This window comes from Monodelphis domestica, chromosome 2, assembly GCF_027887165.1.
Source record: "Monodelphis domestica isolate mMonDom1 chromosome 2, mMonDom1.pri, whole genome shotgun sequence".
Classification (NCBI taxonomy): domain Eukaryota; kingdom Metazoa; phylum Chordata; class Mammalia; order Didelphimorphia; family Didelphidae; genus Monodelphis; species Monodelphis domestica.
The window spans coordinates 181,775,787-181,789,025 of NC_077228.1; positions in this window are offsets into that span (position 1 = coordinate 181,775,787).

Sequence of the window (13,239 nt, forward strand, 5' to 3'; positions counted from 1 at the left end):
TTAGCCCCTATGGCTTAGCCCTTACTGCTCTTCTACTTTGGAACCAATACATAGTATTGAGTCTAAAGTGGAAGGTAAGGGCTTAAAAAAAGATACTCCTCAAGAAGCAGCTAAGTGGTTCCATAGATAGAGAGCTAAGCCTGGAGATGGAAGGTCCTAGGTTCAACTATGAACTCAGCCACTCCCTAATTGTGTGACCCGGGACAAGCCATTTAACTCCAATTGCCTAGCACTTTTTGCCTTAAAACAGATACTTAGTATTGATTCAAAGACAGAAGACAAAGGTTTAAAGTTAAAAGGATTTTGTTTTGAAAGTGATAACTGTTAAATTTATGATTGGATGGAATATATTTAATTGGTCACCAGGGATTTAATTACTAAATCCCAAAAATGAATTACTAAAGTCAGAATGGAATTTATGGTAGTTTATTTTATAGTAGAGGGAAGATATTAAGGAAGAGGTAAAGAAGAAAATGAGAGAGAGAGAGAGAGAGAGAGAGAGAGAGAGAGAGCACTTTGGCTTCCTCTGAGCCAGTTAGGAATTCAAAGGCCCCAGCCAGGGGAAAGGAGTCTCAAGACAATGGGCTTTTCCCGGGCTGACACCTCTAGAAAGGCCAAGGAAAGGAAGTCAGCCTTTACACTCACCCCGTGTCAGTTCAATCAACAGATTCTTTTTCAGCCTCAACTCCAGGAGAACTGCTTCTTGAACAGGAGGTTCCACTCCAAGTATGAGTCTTCACTCCAACTTTCTCTCTCCACTCCAAGTGTCTCTCTCCACTCCAAGTGTGTCTCTGTTTCCACTTTTAAATACCTTTTTCTCTTGCATCACTTCCCCTAAATTTTTACATCTACCAATCACAGCAGATACTCCACTCCAGGATTGCCCACTCTTTCACATGTGGGTCATAGACCTCCCACTCAATGTATGAAATAGGTGTTCATAACTTTTTGTGGTTAAAATCCAAAAAGGGTAGATTTCCACACTCAACTTTAAGTACTATGCTTACATTTGGGGGGATTAAAATCTAAAAATAGACAGGAGATTACAATTTAATCTTCACAATCAAGGAAGAGCTAAGTACCCTCATTGTTACAATCAGGGGAAAGTCAAATCCAATCTTCACATATCTTAGACTAGGAAATATTCAACATTAATTCAAGCCCTGATTTTGGAAGAAAAAGTTGGGGGAAAAAAGGAAGGTAGAATAGAGATAAAAGTCAGCCATAAATTGGATTAGAAAGACCTGATGCTGAAAATATCTTTTTCTTAAGAAATCATTTGCAGTGTAGCTTTCTGGCAGAAACACATCCTCTTAATAATAGGACAACAGAAATGGGTAGAGATGATGAGAGATGAGAGAAAAAACCAGGTAGTACAAAAGATTTTTCTAATACAAAATTACATAAGAAAACTTATTTAGGGCTGAATTCTGAAGTTAAAAAAAAATCCTAATTCTAATTATTGCATCTAACTAACATCAGCAATATGACTAAAGTTTCCACAAAAACTTTCTGTCCATCTAACCTCCCACATCTCCCAAAGAGTAATTATTTGAGGAATAGTAAGTAATATGTATTTGAACATTCACTCTCTTTAAAGTCCTATATCAGGTGCTGAGGGAAGTTGGAAGAAATAAAAGCAATTCCCCATTCTCATGAAAGTTTCAATCTCTGGGAGGGAGGGAGGACAAATGTTAAGGAGAATGAAAGATAAATGATATTTACATCTATGCCTTGGGACTCAGGATTTCAGATCCCTGCTCACCTGGACTAAGTTCCATCCTTATAATCCCTCAACAATTACTTAATTGCCCTCCACTCTGGTGGAGACCTTGGGAATATTTAAAATATGGTTCTTGTCTCTTTAAGGATCTTGCTTTCTACTCCTCACACAAACAGGAAGACTTATAAAACTATGTAATAATAATATTAAGAGATATTATTTCCATAGTGTTTTACTAATATAATTTTATCCTCACAACAACCCTAAGAGGTAGGTATTATTATTGTTGCCATTTTACAAATTATAAAACCGAGGAAGACCAAGGTAAATGTTTGCCCAAGGTCCTAGAGCTAGTAAGAGTCTGAAGATAGATTTGAACTCAGGTGCTGTTGACTCCAGGAACTCTACCTAAGGTCCAGGATTCTATCTTCTACACACCTGGCTCCCTCAACTAAAAAACAGGTTTGTTCAAAACAGGAATAAGGTAATGGGCCCCTCATTAGGGATTCAACACCAATGGCCTAAAGACAATAGTCCAGGCATAAATTCACAGTTCAACACTTAATGAATGGACCTTGTAAAGGGGCAGTGTCATTCTGGAGCTCCAATCTGCTTAATTTTGGAATTTATTTGCTTCCTTTCCTCCAGTTATGTCAACTGTATCATCGAAGAGAAGTGTGTCACCATTGAGAAACAAAGGTGAGCTCTGGGAAGAGTCCATTCACCAAGTGCTAGACCATGTACCTAAACTTTCAATTTGGAGAGATGTCCAAGTGCCTAGACTGACCTAGATTGCATTCTACAATTAAAAATCCAAACCATATTCCCAGGAGATGTCTAGCCTCACTTAAATCTGATGAGCATAACTCCTGGGAGTTTTGAGCCTGGCTGAATTCCCTCCACACTCTCCTTGCATTCTGGGGTAGATAGCTTGCTCTGGATATGAGGGAGAACAACTTTTCAAATCCAAGAGAATGAAGGGTCACTTTCGCCTCACCGACCTCCTTATCTGATACCATTCCTCCCCCCCATCCACACCTCCTTGATGAGGAGCCAGATTACTAGGTTTTACCATGGGGAGAATTCTCTCTCCCCTGAGAAAGGAGAACAAGGAAGAGAAGCTGAGATCAGCTGCTTCAGCTGCTCTTGAGGATGGATGATGTAGCACATTGCCCACTTCCTGAATGAGGGAATGTGGTAGATAATAATAACTGGGGAAACAATCTGAGCTCTAGGATTTATTAGCAAAAAAGGTGTAATAAATGGGACAATGGACTCTCCAGTCAGTCCAAAAGATCCTGAATATAGCGTGAGACAGATTTTTTATAATAAAATAAGACCAATTAATTAAAAAAATTTAACCAGGATACAACATTAGGAAATGTTATTTCTAGTTGGAGGAATGACTAGGGATTTTCCAAACTAGGAGAGAGGGAGGGAGTAAACAGGTCCAGTTCCCCAAAAAAGAGGTATTCCACTGTCTCTATTCGATCAAAGGAACATGAAAACAATAACTGATTGATCAGTACAGGGCTAGTTTTCATATAAAATATGTGGGTTGCTTGAGATATAATTGTGAGAAAACTCCTTGCCTCAGTCGAGATCTGACTGGGTTTCTGATTAGCAGAACCTAGATCCTTATTTAAGGGTTTCTAAGCAACAGGTAGAGGTAGTCCAGCTTCCCAACCATGTAGGGCCAGGTTCAAACAATGCAATAAAGTTTTCTCACAATTCCCTAACTGGATAAAGTTTTCTCGCAAGATATTAATTGGTCTAGACCAATAACCTGGGGAAAGGGAACTGAGTTAGCTCCAGAACTGAGCCACAAGATGGTGTCAGTGTGGTTCATTCCATTCCCACAGGGGTGATGGACTCAAGGTGCATAAGACATAGATTTTTGGACATGGCCAGTTGAGGATTTGCTTTTCTTATCTATGATTTTTTTTTAAGTTTCCATTAGAAGGCATTTTTTTCTACATCACATTGGAAAAACACTTGACCAATAAATATAGTTAAAAACAATTTCCCACATTGGCCATATCCAAAATTTATGTCTCATTCTGCATATTAGTCCATCATTTCTCAGCCAGGAGGAATAATTATCAGTCCTCTTAAATCATGGTTGCTCATTGCATTTTGATCAGAGTTAATAAATCTGACAATGTTTTGGTAGTTTTCTGAAGAAGAAATCAAAGCTATCTGTGGTCATATTAAAAAAAAGCTCTAACTCACTAATAATTAGACAAATGCAAATTCAAACAGCTCAAAGGTATCATTTTACACTTATCAGACTGACTAATGACAGAAAAAGAACAATTACAAATACAGAATAGATGTGGAAAAATTAGGGGCACTACTGCCCTGTTCTGGTTATGGGAGTTGTGAATTGCTCTAAACATTCTGGTGAACAATTTGGAACTATATCCAAAGGGTTAAAAAATGTGCAAACCCTTTGACTAAGTAATACTACTTCTAGATCTATATCCCAAAGAGATTAAAGAAAAAAAGAAAAGGACCCACAAGTACAAAAATATTTATACCAGCTCTTTTTGTAGTGACAAAGAAGTGGAAATCAAAAGGATGTCCATCAATTGGGAAATGGCTGAACAAGTTGTAGTATAGGATTATGACAGAATTCTATTGTGTTATAAGAAATGACAAAGAGAATGACTTCAGAAAAACCTAAGATTATATGAACTGATGCAAAGTGAAATAATCAGAACCAGGAGAACATTGTACAAGGTATCAGTAATATTGTAATGATAATCTTCAATGATTTAACTACTCTGACCAGTACAATGATCCCCAACAATTCCAAAGGAATTGAACTCTGAGTACTTATTGAAGCACATTTTTTTTTCACTTTGCTTTTCTTACCTTCTTTTTTTTTACATGGCTAATGTGGAAATGTTTTTCATGACTCTACATGAATAGTGGGGTATCATGTTGGTTGTTTGCCTTCTTAAAGAATATGGAAGTATTTGGAGGGAGAAAGAATTTGGAACTGAAAATAAACACTTAAAAATAATAAAATATGAGACTTCTGGTTAAGATGGCGGCTTAGAGAAAGCTCAAGTTCAGATCTCCGGAAACCCTTCCCGACCGATCTCAAACTATAAGCTCCTAAGGCGCCGAAATTCAAAACGATCAACAGCACAGACCCTGGGAACCCTCCTCCTGGACCTGGACCCGGTTCAAAAGGTACGGCTCCCCTCAAAAGCCAGAACCCGAGATCCCTCGGACCTCAGGGGTAGGAGCGCAGAGTCCAAGGCTCCCGGAAGCCGCAGCCCTGCCGGCTGGGCTCAGAGAGCAGAACCCTCAGGGCCTTCTACAGTCCCGGTGAAAGTTACTGCCTGGGGCTTCCGCTGCAGAGAGCTGGTCGAAACAACAGCAACCCTCAGGGCGGGCAAGACAGCCTCACGGGCTGGATCCTGCTATCCAAGTCTCAGTGAAAGTCCTTGCTCTCGGAGCTTGGGTTAGCTGCAGCCCATCCCCCCGCAGGCCGACGAAACAGCCTCACGGCCAGCGATTCTGAAGGCAACTTCCTGAAAGCAACGTGGTCTGACCCTTCCATTCCAGTTCCAGTGAGGCATATTCAGTTTAACCCAGGGAAAGTCATAGAACCATCTGCCCAGGACTAAAGCGTCTGAACACCAGACAGAGACAAGAAAAGCCAATCCTCCACATTCAGAGATGGAAAACTCCACAGAAGCACAGAAGCCCCAAAATACCAAGAAAAATAAGAAGAAAGGGGCGACTTTGGACACATTCTATGGAGCCAAAATACAAAATACAGAGCAGATAGAAGATAATATAAAAGAAAATGCTCCAAAACCTTCCAAAGGAAATGGAAACTCTCCACAAACCTATGAAGAATTTGAATCAGAAATGACCAAAAAGATGGAAGCCTTCTGGGAGGAAAAGTTGGAAATAATGCAAAAGAAATTCACGCATCTACAAAACCAGTTTGACCAAACTGTAAAAGAAAACCAGGCTTTAAAGGCCAGAATCAGGCAGCTGGAAGACAACGATCGTGTAAAAGAGCAAGAATCAATAAAGCAAAGCCAAAATACCAAGAAATTAGAAGAGAACATAAAATATCTCACCGACAAGGTGATAGATCTGGAAAATAGGGGGAGAAGGGATAATTTAAGAATAATTGGACTCCCAGAAAAGCCAGAAATAAACACCAAACTGGACATGGTGATACAAGATATAATCAAAGAAAATTGCCCAGAGATTCTAGAACAAGGGGGCAATACAGCCACTGACAGAGCTCACAGAACACCTTCTACACTAAACCCCCAAAAGACAACTCCCAGGAATGTAATTGCCAAATTCCAAAGCTATCAAACAAAAGAAAAAATCCTACAGGAAGCCAGAAAAAGACAATTTAGATATAAAGGAATGCCAATCAGGGTGACCCAAGACCTTGCAAGTTCTACTCTGAATGATCGTAAGGCATGGAACATGATCTTCAGAAAGGCAAGAGAGCTGGGTCTCCAATCAAGAATCAGCTACCCAGCAAAACTGACTATATACTTCCAAGGGAAAGTATGGGCATTCAACAAAATAGAAGACTTCCAACTTTTTGCAAAGAAAAGACCAGAGCTCTGTGGAAAGTTTGATACCGAAAATCAAAGAGCAAGGAATACCTGAAAAGGTAAATATTAAGGAAAGGGGAAAATGTTATCTTCTTCTTTTACTCAAACTCTCTTCTATAAGGACTACATTTATATCAACCTATGTATACTAATATGTGGGGAAAATGTAATGTATAAATAGGGGGTAAAGAAAGACCAAATAGAATAGTCATTCTCACACAAAGATTCATATGGGAAGGGGAGGGGAAGAAAACTCCTATAAGAAGGAGAGGAAGAGGGGGGGGGATTTACTTAAACCTCAATCTCAGGGAAATCAACTCTGAGAGGGAAAAACATCCAGATCCATTGGGATCTTGAATTCTATCTTACCCAACAAGGGTAAGGAGAAGGGAAAACCAAGGGGGGGAGGGGGAGAGGGAGAACAAAAAGGGAGGGAAAGAGAGGGGGGAGGGGGAGGGAACAAAAAGGGAGGGACTAAAAAGGGAAACATCAAGGGAGGGGACAAGGGGGACTGTTTCAAAGTAAATCACTGGACTAAAAGGTAGAGCCGAAGAAGAATAGGTTAGAATTAGGGAAGGCAATCAAAATGCCAGGGAGTCCACAAATGACAATCATAACTTTGAACGTGAATGGGATGAACTCACCCATAAAACGTAGACGAATAGCAGAATGGATTAGAATCCAAAACCCTACCATATGTTGTCTTCAAGAAACACACATGAGGCGGGTTGACACCCACAAGGTCAGAATTAAAGGATGGAGTAAGACCTTCTGGGCTTCAACTGATAGAAAGAAGGCAGGAGTGGTAATCATGATATCCGATAAAGCCAATGCAAAAATAGACCTGATCAAAAGGGATAGGGAAGGTAATTATATTTTGTTAAAAGGGACTATAGACAATGAGGAAATATCATTAATCAATATGTATGCACCAAATAATATAGCACCCAAATTTCTAATGGAGAAACTAGGAGAATTGAAGGAAGAAATAGACAATAAAACCATACTAGTGGGAGACTTAAACCAACCATTATCAAATTTAGATAAATCAAATCAAAAAATAAATAAGAAAGAGGTAAAAGAAGTGAATGAAATCTTAGAAAAATTAGAATTAATAGACATATGGAGAAAAATAAATAGGGATAAAGAGGAATACACCTTCTTCTCAGCACCACATGGCACATTCACAAAAATTGACCATACATTAGGTCACAGAAACATAGCACACAAATGCAGAAAAGCAGAAATAATGAATGCAGCCTTCTCAGATCACAAGGCAATAAAAATAATGATTAGTAATGGTACATGGAAAACCAAATCTAAAACCAATTGGAAATTAAACAATATGATACTCCAAAACCGTTTAGTTAAAGAAGAAATCATAGAAACAATTAATAATTTCATCGAGGAAAATGACAATGGCGAAACATCCTTTCAAACCTTTTGGGATGCAGCCAAAGCAGTAATCAGAGGTAAATTCATATCCCTGAATGCTTATATTAACAAACAAGGGAGAGCAGAGATCAATCAATTGGAAATGCAAATGAAAAAACTGGAAAGCGATCAAATTAAAAACCCCCAGCAGAAAACCAAATTAGAAATCCTAAAAATTAAGGGAGAAATTAATAAAATCGAAAGTGATAGAACTATTGATTTAATAAATGAGACAAGAAGCTGGTACTTTGAAAAAACAAACAAAATAGACAAGGTACTGGTCAATCTAATTAAAAAAAGGAAGGAAGAAAAGCAAATACACAGCATTAAAGATGAAAAGGGGGACAGCACCTCTGATGAAGAGGAAATTAAGGCAATCATTAGAAATTACTTTGCCCAATTATATGGCAATAAATACACCAATGTAGGAGAAATGGATGAATATATACAAAAATACAAACTGCCTAGACTAACAGAAGAGGAAATAGAATTCCTAAATAATCCCATATCAGAAATTGAAATCCAACAAGCCATCAAAGAACTTCCTAAGAAAAAATCCCCAGGGCCTGATGGATTCACCTGTGAATTCTATCAAACATTCAGAGAACAGTTAATCCCAATACTACACAAACTATTTGACATAATAAGCAAAGAGGGAGTTCTACCAAACTCCTTTTACGACACAAACATGGTACTGATTCCAAAACCAGGCAGGTCAAAAACAGAGAAAGAAAACTATAGGCCAATCTCCCTAATGAATATAGATGCAAAAATCTTAAATAGGATACTAGCAAAAAGACTCCAGCAAGTGATCAGAAGGATCATTCACCATGATCAAGTAGGATTCATACCAGGGATGCAGGGCTGGTTCAACATTAGGAAAACCATCCACATAATTGACCACATCAACAAGCAAACTAGCAAGAACCACATGATTATCTCAATAGATGCAGAAAAAGCCTTTGATAAAATACAACACCCATTCCTATTAAAAACCCTAGAAAGCATAGGAATAGAAGGGTCATTCCTAAAAATAATAAACAGTATATATCTAAAACCAACAGCTAATATCATCTGCAATGGGGATAAACTAGATGCATTCCCAATAAGATCAGGAGTGAAACAAGGATGCCCATTATCACCTCTACTATTTGACATTGTACTAGAAACACTAGCAGTAGCAATTAGAGAAGATAAAGGAATTGAAGGCATCAAAATAGGCAAGGAGGAGACCAAGTTATCACTCTTTGCGGATGACATGATGGTCTACTTAAAGAATCCTAGAGATTCAACCAAAAAGCTAATTGAAATAATCAACAACTTTAGCAAAGTTGCAGGATACAAAATAAACCCACATAAATCATCAGCTTTTCTATATATCTCCAACACAGCTCAGCAGCAAGAACTAGAAAGAGAAATCCCATTCAAAATCACCTTAGACAAAATAAAATACCTAGGAATCTATCTCCCAAGACAAACACAGGAACTATATGAACACAACTACAAAACACTCTCCACACAACTAAAACTAGACTTGAACAAATGGAAAAACATTAACTGCTCATGGATAGGACGAGCCAATATAATAAAAATGACCATCCTACCCAAACTTATTTATCTATTTAGTGCCATACCCATTGAACTACCAAAATACTTCTTCACTGATTTAGAAAAAACTATAACAAAGTTCATTTGGAAGAACAAAAGATCAAGGATATCCAGGGAAATAATGAAAAAAAACACACATGATGGGGGCCTTGCAGTCCCTGACCTAAAACTATATTACAAAGCAGCAGTCATCAAAACAATTTGGTACTGGCTAAGAAACAGAAAGGAAGATCAGTGGAATAGACTGGGGGAAAGCGACCTCAGCAAGACAGTATACGATAAACCCAAAGATCCCAGCTTTTGGGACAAAAATACACTATTCGATAAAAACTGCTGGGAAAATTGGAAGACAGTGTGGGAGAGACTAGGAATAGATCAACACCTCACACCCTACACCAAGATAAATTCAAAATGGGTGAGTGACTTAAACATAAAGAAGGAAACCATAAGTAAATTGGGTAAACATAGAATAGTATACATGTCAGACCTTTGGGAGGGGAAAGGCTTTAAAACCAAGCAAGATATAGAAAGAATCACAAAATGTAAAATAAATCATTTTGACTACATCAAACTAAAAAGCTTTTGTACAAACAAAACCAATATAACTAAAATCAGAAGGGAAACAACAAATTGGGAAAAAATCTTCATAGAAACCTCTGACAAAGGTTTAATTACTCATATTTATAATGAGCTAAATCAATTGTACAAAAAATCAAGCCATTCTCCAATTGATAAATGGGCAAGGGAAATGGATAGGCAGTTCTCAGATAAAGAAATCAAAACTATTAACAAGCACATGAAGAAGTGTTCTACATCTCTTATAATCAGAGAGATGCAAATCAAAACAACTCTGAGGTATCACCTCACACCTAGCAGATTGGCTAACATAACAGCAAAGGAAAGTAATGAATGCTGGAGGGGATGTGGCAAAATAGGGACATTAATTCATTGCTGGTGGAGCTGTGAAATGATCCAACCATTCTGGAGGGCAATTTGGAACTATGCCCAAAGAGCAACAAAAGAATATCTACCCTTTGACCCAGCCATAGCACTGCTGGGTCTGTACCCCAAAGAGATAATGGACACAAAGTCTTGTACAAAAATATCCATAGCTGCGCTCTTTGTGGTGGCCCAAAACTGGAAAACGAGGGGATGCCCATCAATTGGGGAATGGCTGAACAAACTGTGGTATATGTTGGTGATGGAATACTATTGTGCTAAAAGGAATAATAAAGTGGAGAAGTTCCATGGAGACTGGAACAACCTCCAGGAAGTGATGCAGAGCGAGAGGAGCAGAACCAGGAGAACACTGTACACAGAGACTAATACACTGTGGTATAATCGAACGTAATGGACTTCTCCATTAGTGGCGGTGTAATGTCCCTGAACAACTTGCAGGGATCCAGGAGAAAGAAACACCATTCATAAGGAAAGGATAAACTATGGGAGTGGAAACGCCGAGAAAAAGCAACTGCCTGAATACAGAGGTTGAGGGGACATGACAGAGGATGGACTCTAAATGAACACTCTAATGCAAATACTATCAACAAAGCAATGGGTTCAAATCAAGAAAACATCTAATGCCCAGTGGACTTACGCGTTGGCTATGGGGGGTGGGGGGGGGAGGAAAAGAAAATTATCTATGTCTTTAACGAATAATGCTTGGAAATGATCAAATAAAATATATTTTAAAAAAAATAATAAAATATTGCTGTCATTATATAAATTATTCTCCTCACTACTTTATGCATCAGTTCATACTAGTCTTCCCAGGTTTCTATGAAACCATTTTTTTTCTTTTCTTATAGCACAATAGAATTCTATCACATTAAAATACTATAATTTGTTAGCCATTTCCTGGCTTCCCCTTAGCTTCCACTTCTTTGTCACTACAAAGAAGTGCTAAAAATATCACTGTATATATATATATAAGACCTTATTCTCCTACTTTGATCTCTTTGAGGTAGAAGTCTGGTAATAGTATCACTGGGTTAAAGGTTATGCATTGTTTAGTAATTTAGGGGTCAAAGTTCCAAATTGCTTTCCAGAATGGCTAGGCTAATTTACAGCTCCACCAAGTGCCTGTATTCCCTAAATCCCTCCAACACTTATTATTTTCTTTTTTTTTTTGTGGGCAATATTGCAGGCCTGATAAGGAGTTGTCTTAATTTGCCTTTCTCTTATTAGTAAAGATTTAGAATTTCACATAGCTATAACTAGCTTGGATTTATTCTCTCAAGAAGTATTTGTTCATATATCTTGATCTATTTTTTTTTCCTCAATGGTTTCTTCTGTTTGTTTGGTTTTTTTTTTCAGTTGGGGATTAAGAGAATTTAAGAAGAAGGGGAGTCAGCTATAGTGTTGCCAAAAAATATATAAAAGAAAAAGAAAAGGTCATAAAAGTATTTAAAAGCAATTGCACAAATTTGAAACTATACCCAAAGGGCACTAAAAGATTGCCTGCCCTTTGATCCAGCCATAGCACTGCTGGGTTTATACCCCAAAAAGATCAAAAGGAAAAAGACTTGTGCAAAAATACTGATAGCCGTGCTCTTTGTGGTGGCAAAAAATTGGAAAATGAGGGGATGCCCTTCAATTGGGGAATGGGCTGAACAAGGTGTGGTATATGTTGGTGATGGAATACTATTGTGCTCAAAGGAATAATGAGCTGGAGGAATTCCATGTCAACTGGAACAACCTCCAGGAATTGATGCAGAGAAAAAGGACCAGAACCAGGAGAACTTTATACACAGAGCCTGATACACTATGGTACAAATCAAATGTAATGGACTTCCCTACTAGCAGCAATGCAATGATCCAGGATAATTCTGAGGGACTTATGAGAAAGAACACTATCCACATTCAGAGGAAGAACAGAGGGAATAGAAACCCAGAAGAAAAACAACTGCTTGATCACATGAGTCAATGGAACATGATTGGAGATATAGACTCTAAGCGATCACCCTAGTGCAAATATCAATAATATGGAAATAGGTCTTGATCAATGACACAAGTAAAACGCAGTGGAATTGTGTGTTGGCTATGGAAGGTAGGTAGGGAGAGGGAAGGGAAAGAACATGAATCTTGTAACCATTGAAAAATGTTCTAAATTAAAGAATTAAATAATTTTTTCCAAATTAAAAAATAAATAAAAGCAATTGCACAAAAGAGAACAGACAGAACTTTAGAAAGAAACAGATATGTAGGACAAACTTTGAAAGTGATATGTTTTATATACATATATATATATATATATTTAAAAGCCAACAACCCTTACCTTCCATTTTAGAATCAATATTGAACATTGATTCCAAAACAGAAAAGCAGTAAGGGTAAGGCAATGGGGGTTAAGTGATTTGCCCAGGGTCACACAGCTAGGAAATATGTGAGGTCAAATTTAAACCCAAGACCTCCCATCTCTAAGTCTGACTCTCAATCCATTGAGGGACCTGGTTGCCCCTTATACCTACTTTTAAAAAGAAAAGCAAGCTGTATATCATAGAGATTCATGGTTTCATATGCAATCATCTTTTTCTGTTCTGCTTTGCATATGAAAATATTCTCTTTTGGGGGCAGTTAGTGTAGAATTTAAAAGCTTTAAATAAAAAAATGGAAAGCTGCTGGGGCTTAGTGGAGGCAAAGCTCATTGAATCATTTTGTTGAAATGACCAGACTAGAGCTAACTTGAGTCCTGACCAAGATAGAGGTCAGCCGAGTAGGACAAAGACAACCTAGGACTCGACTAAAGGAGGAAAAACTCTCCATCTAGTAACAGCAAGATGAAGCAGCAACAAGATACAAGCAAGGACACCCTGGGGCAAAATAGAAGTGAAATCATTAAGGACTCTCATTCATGTTGGTCTATTCACC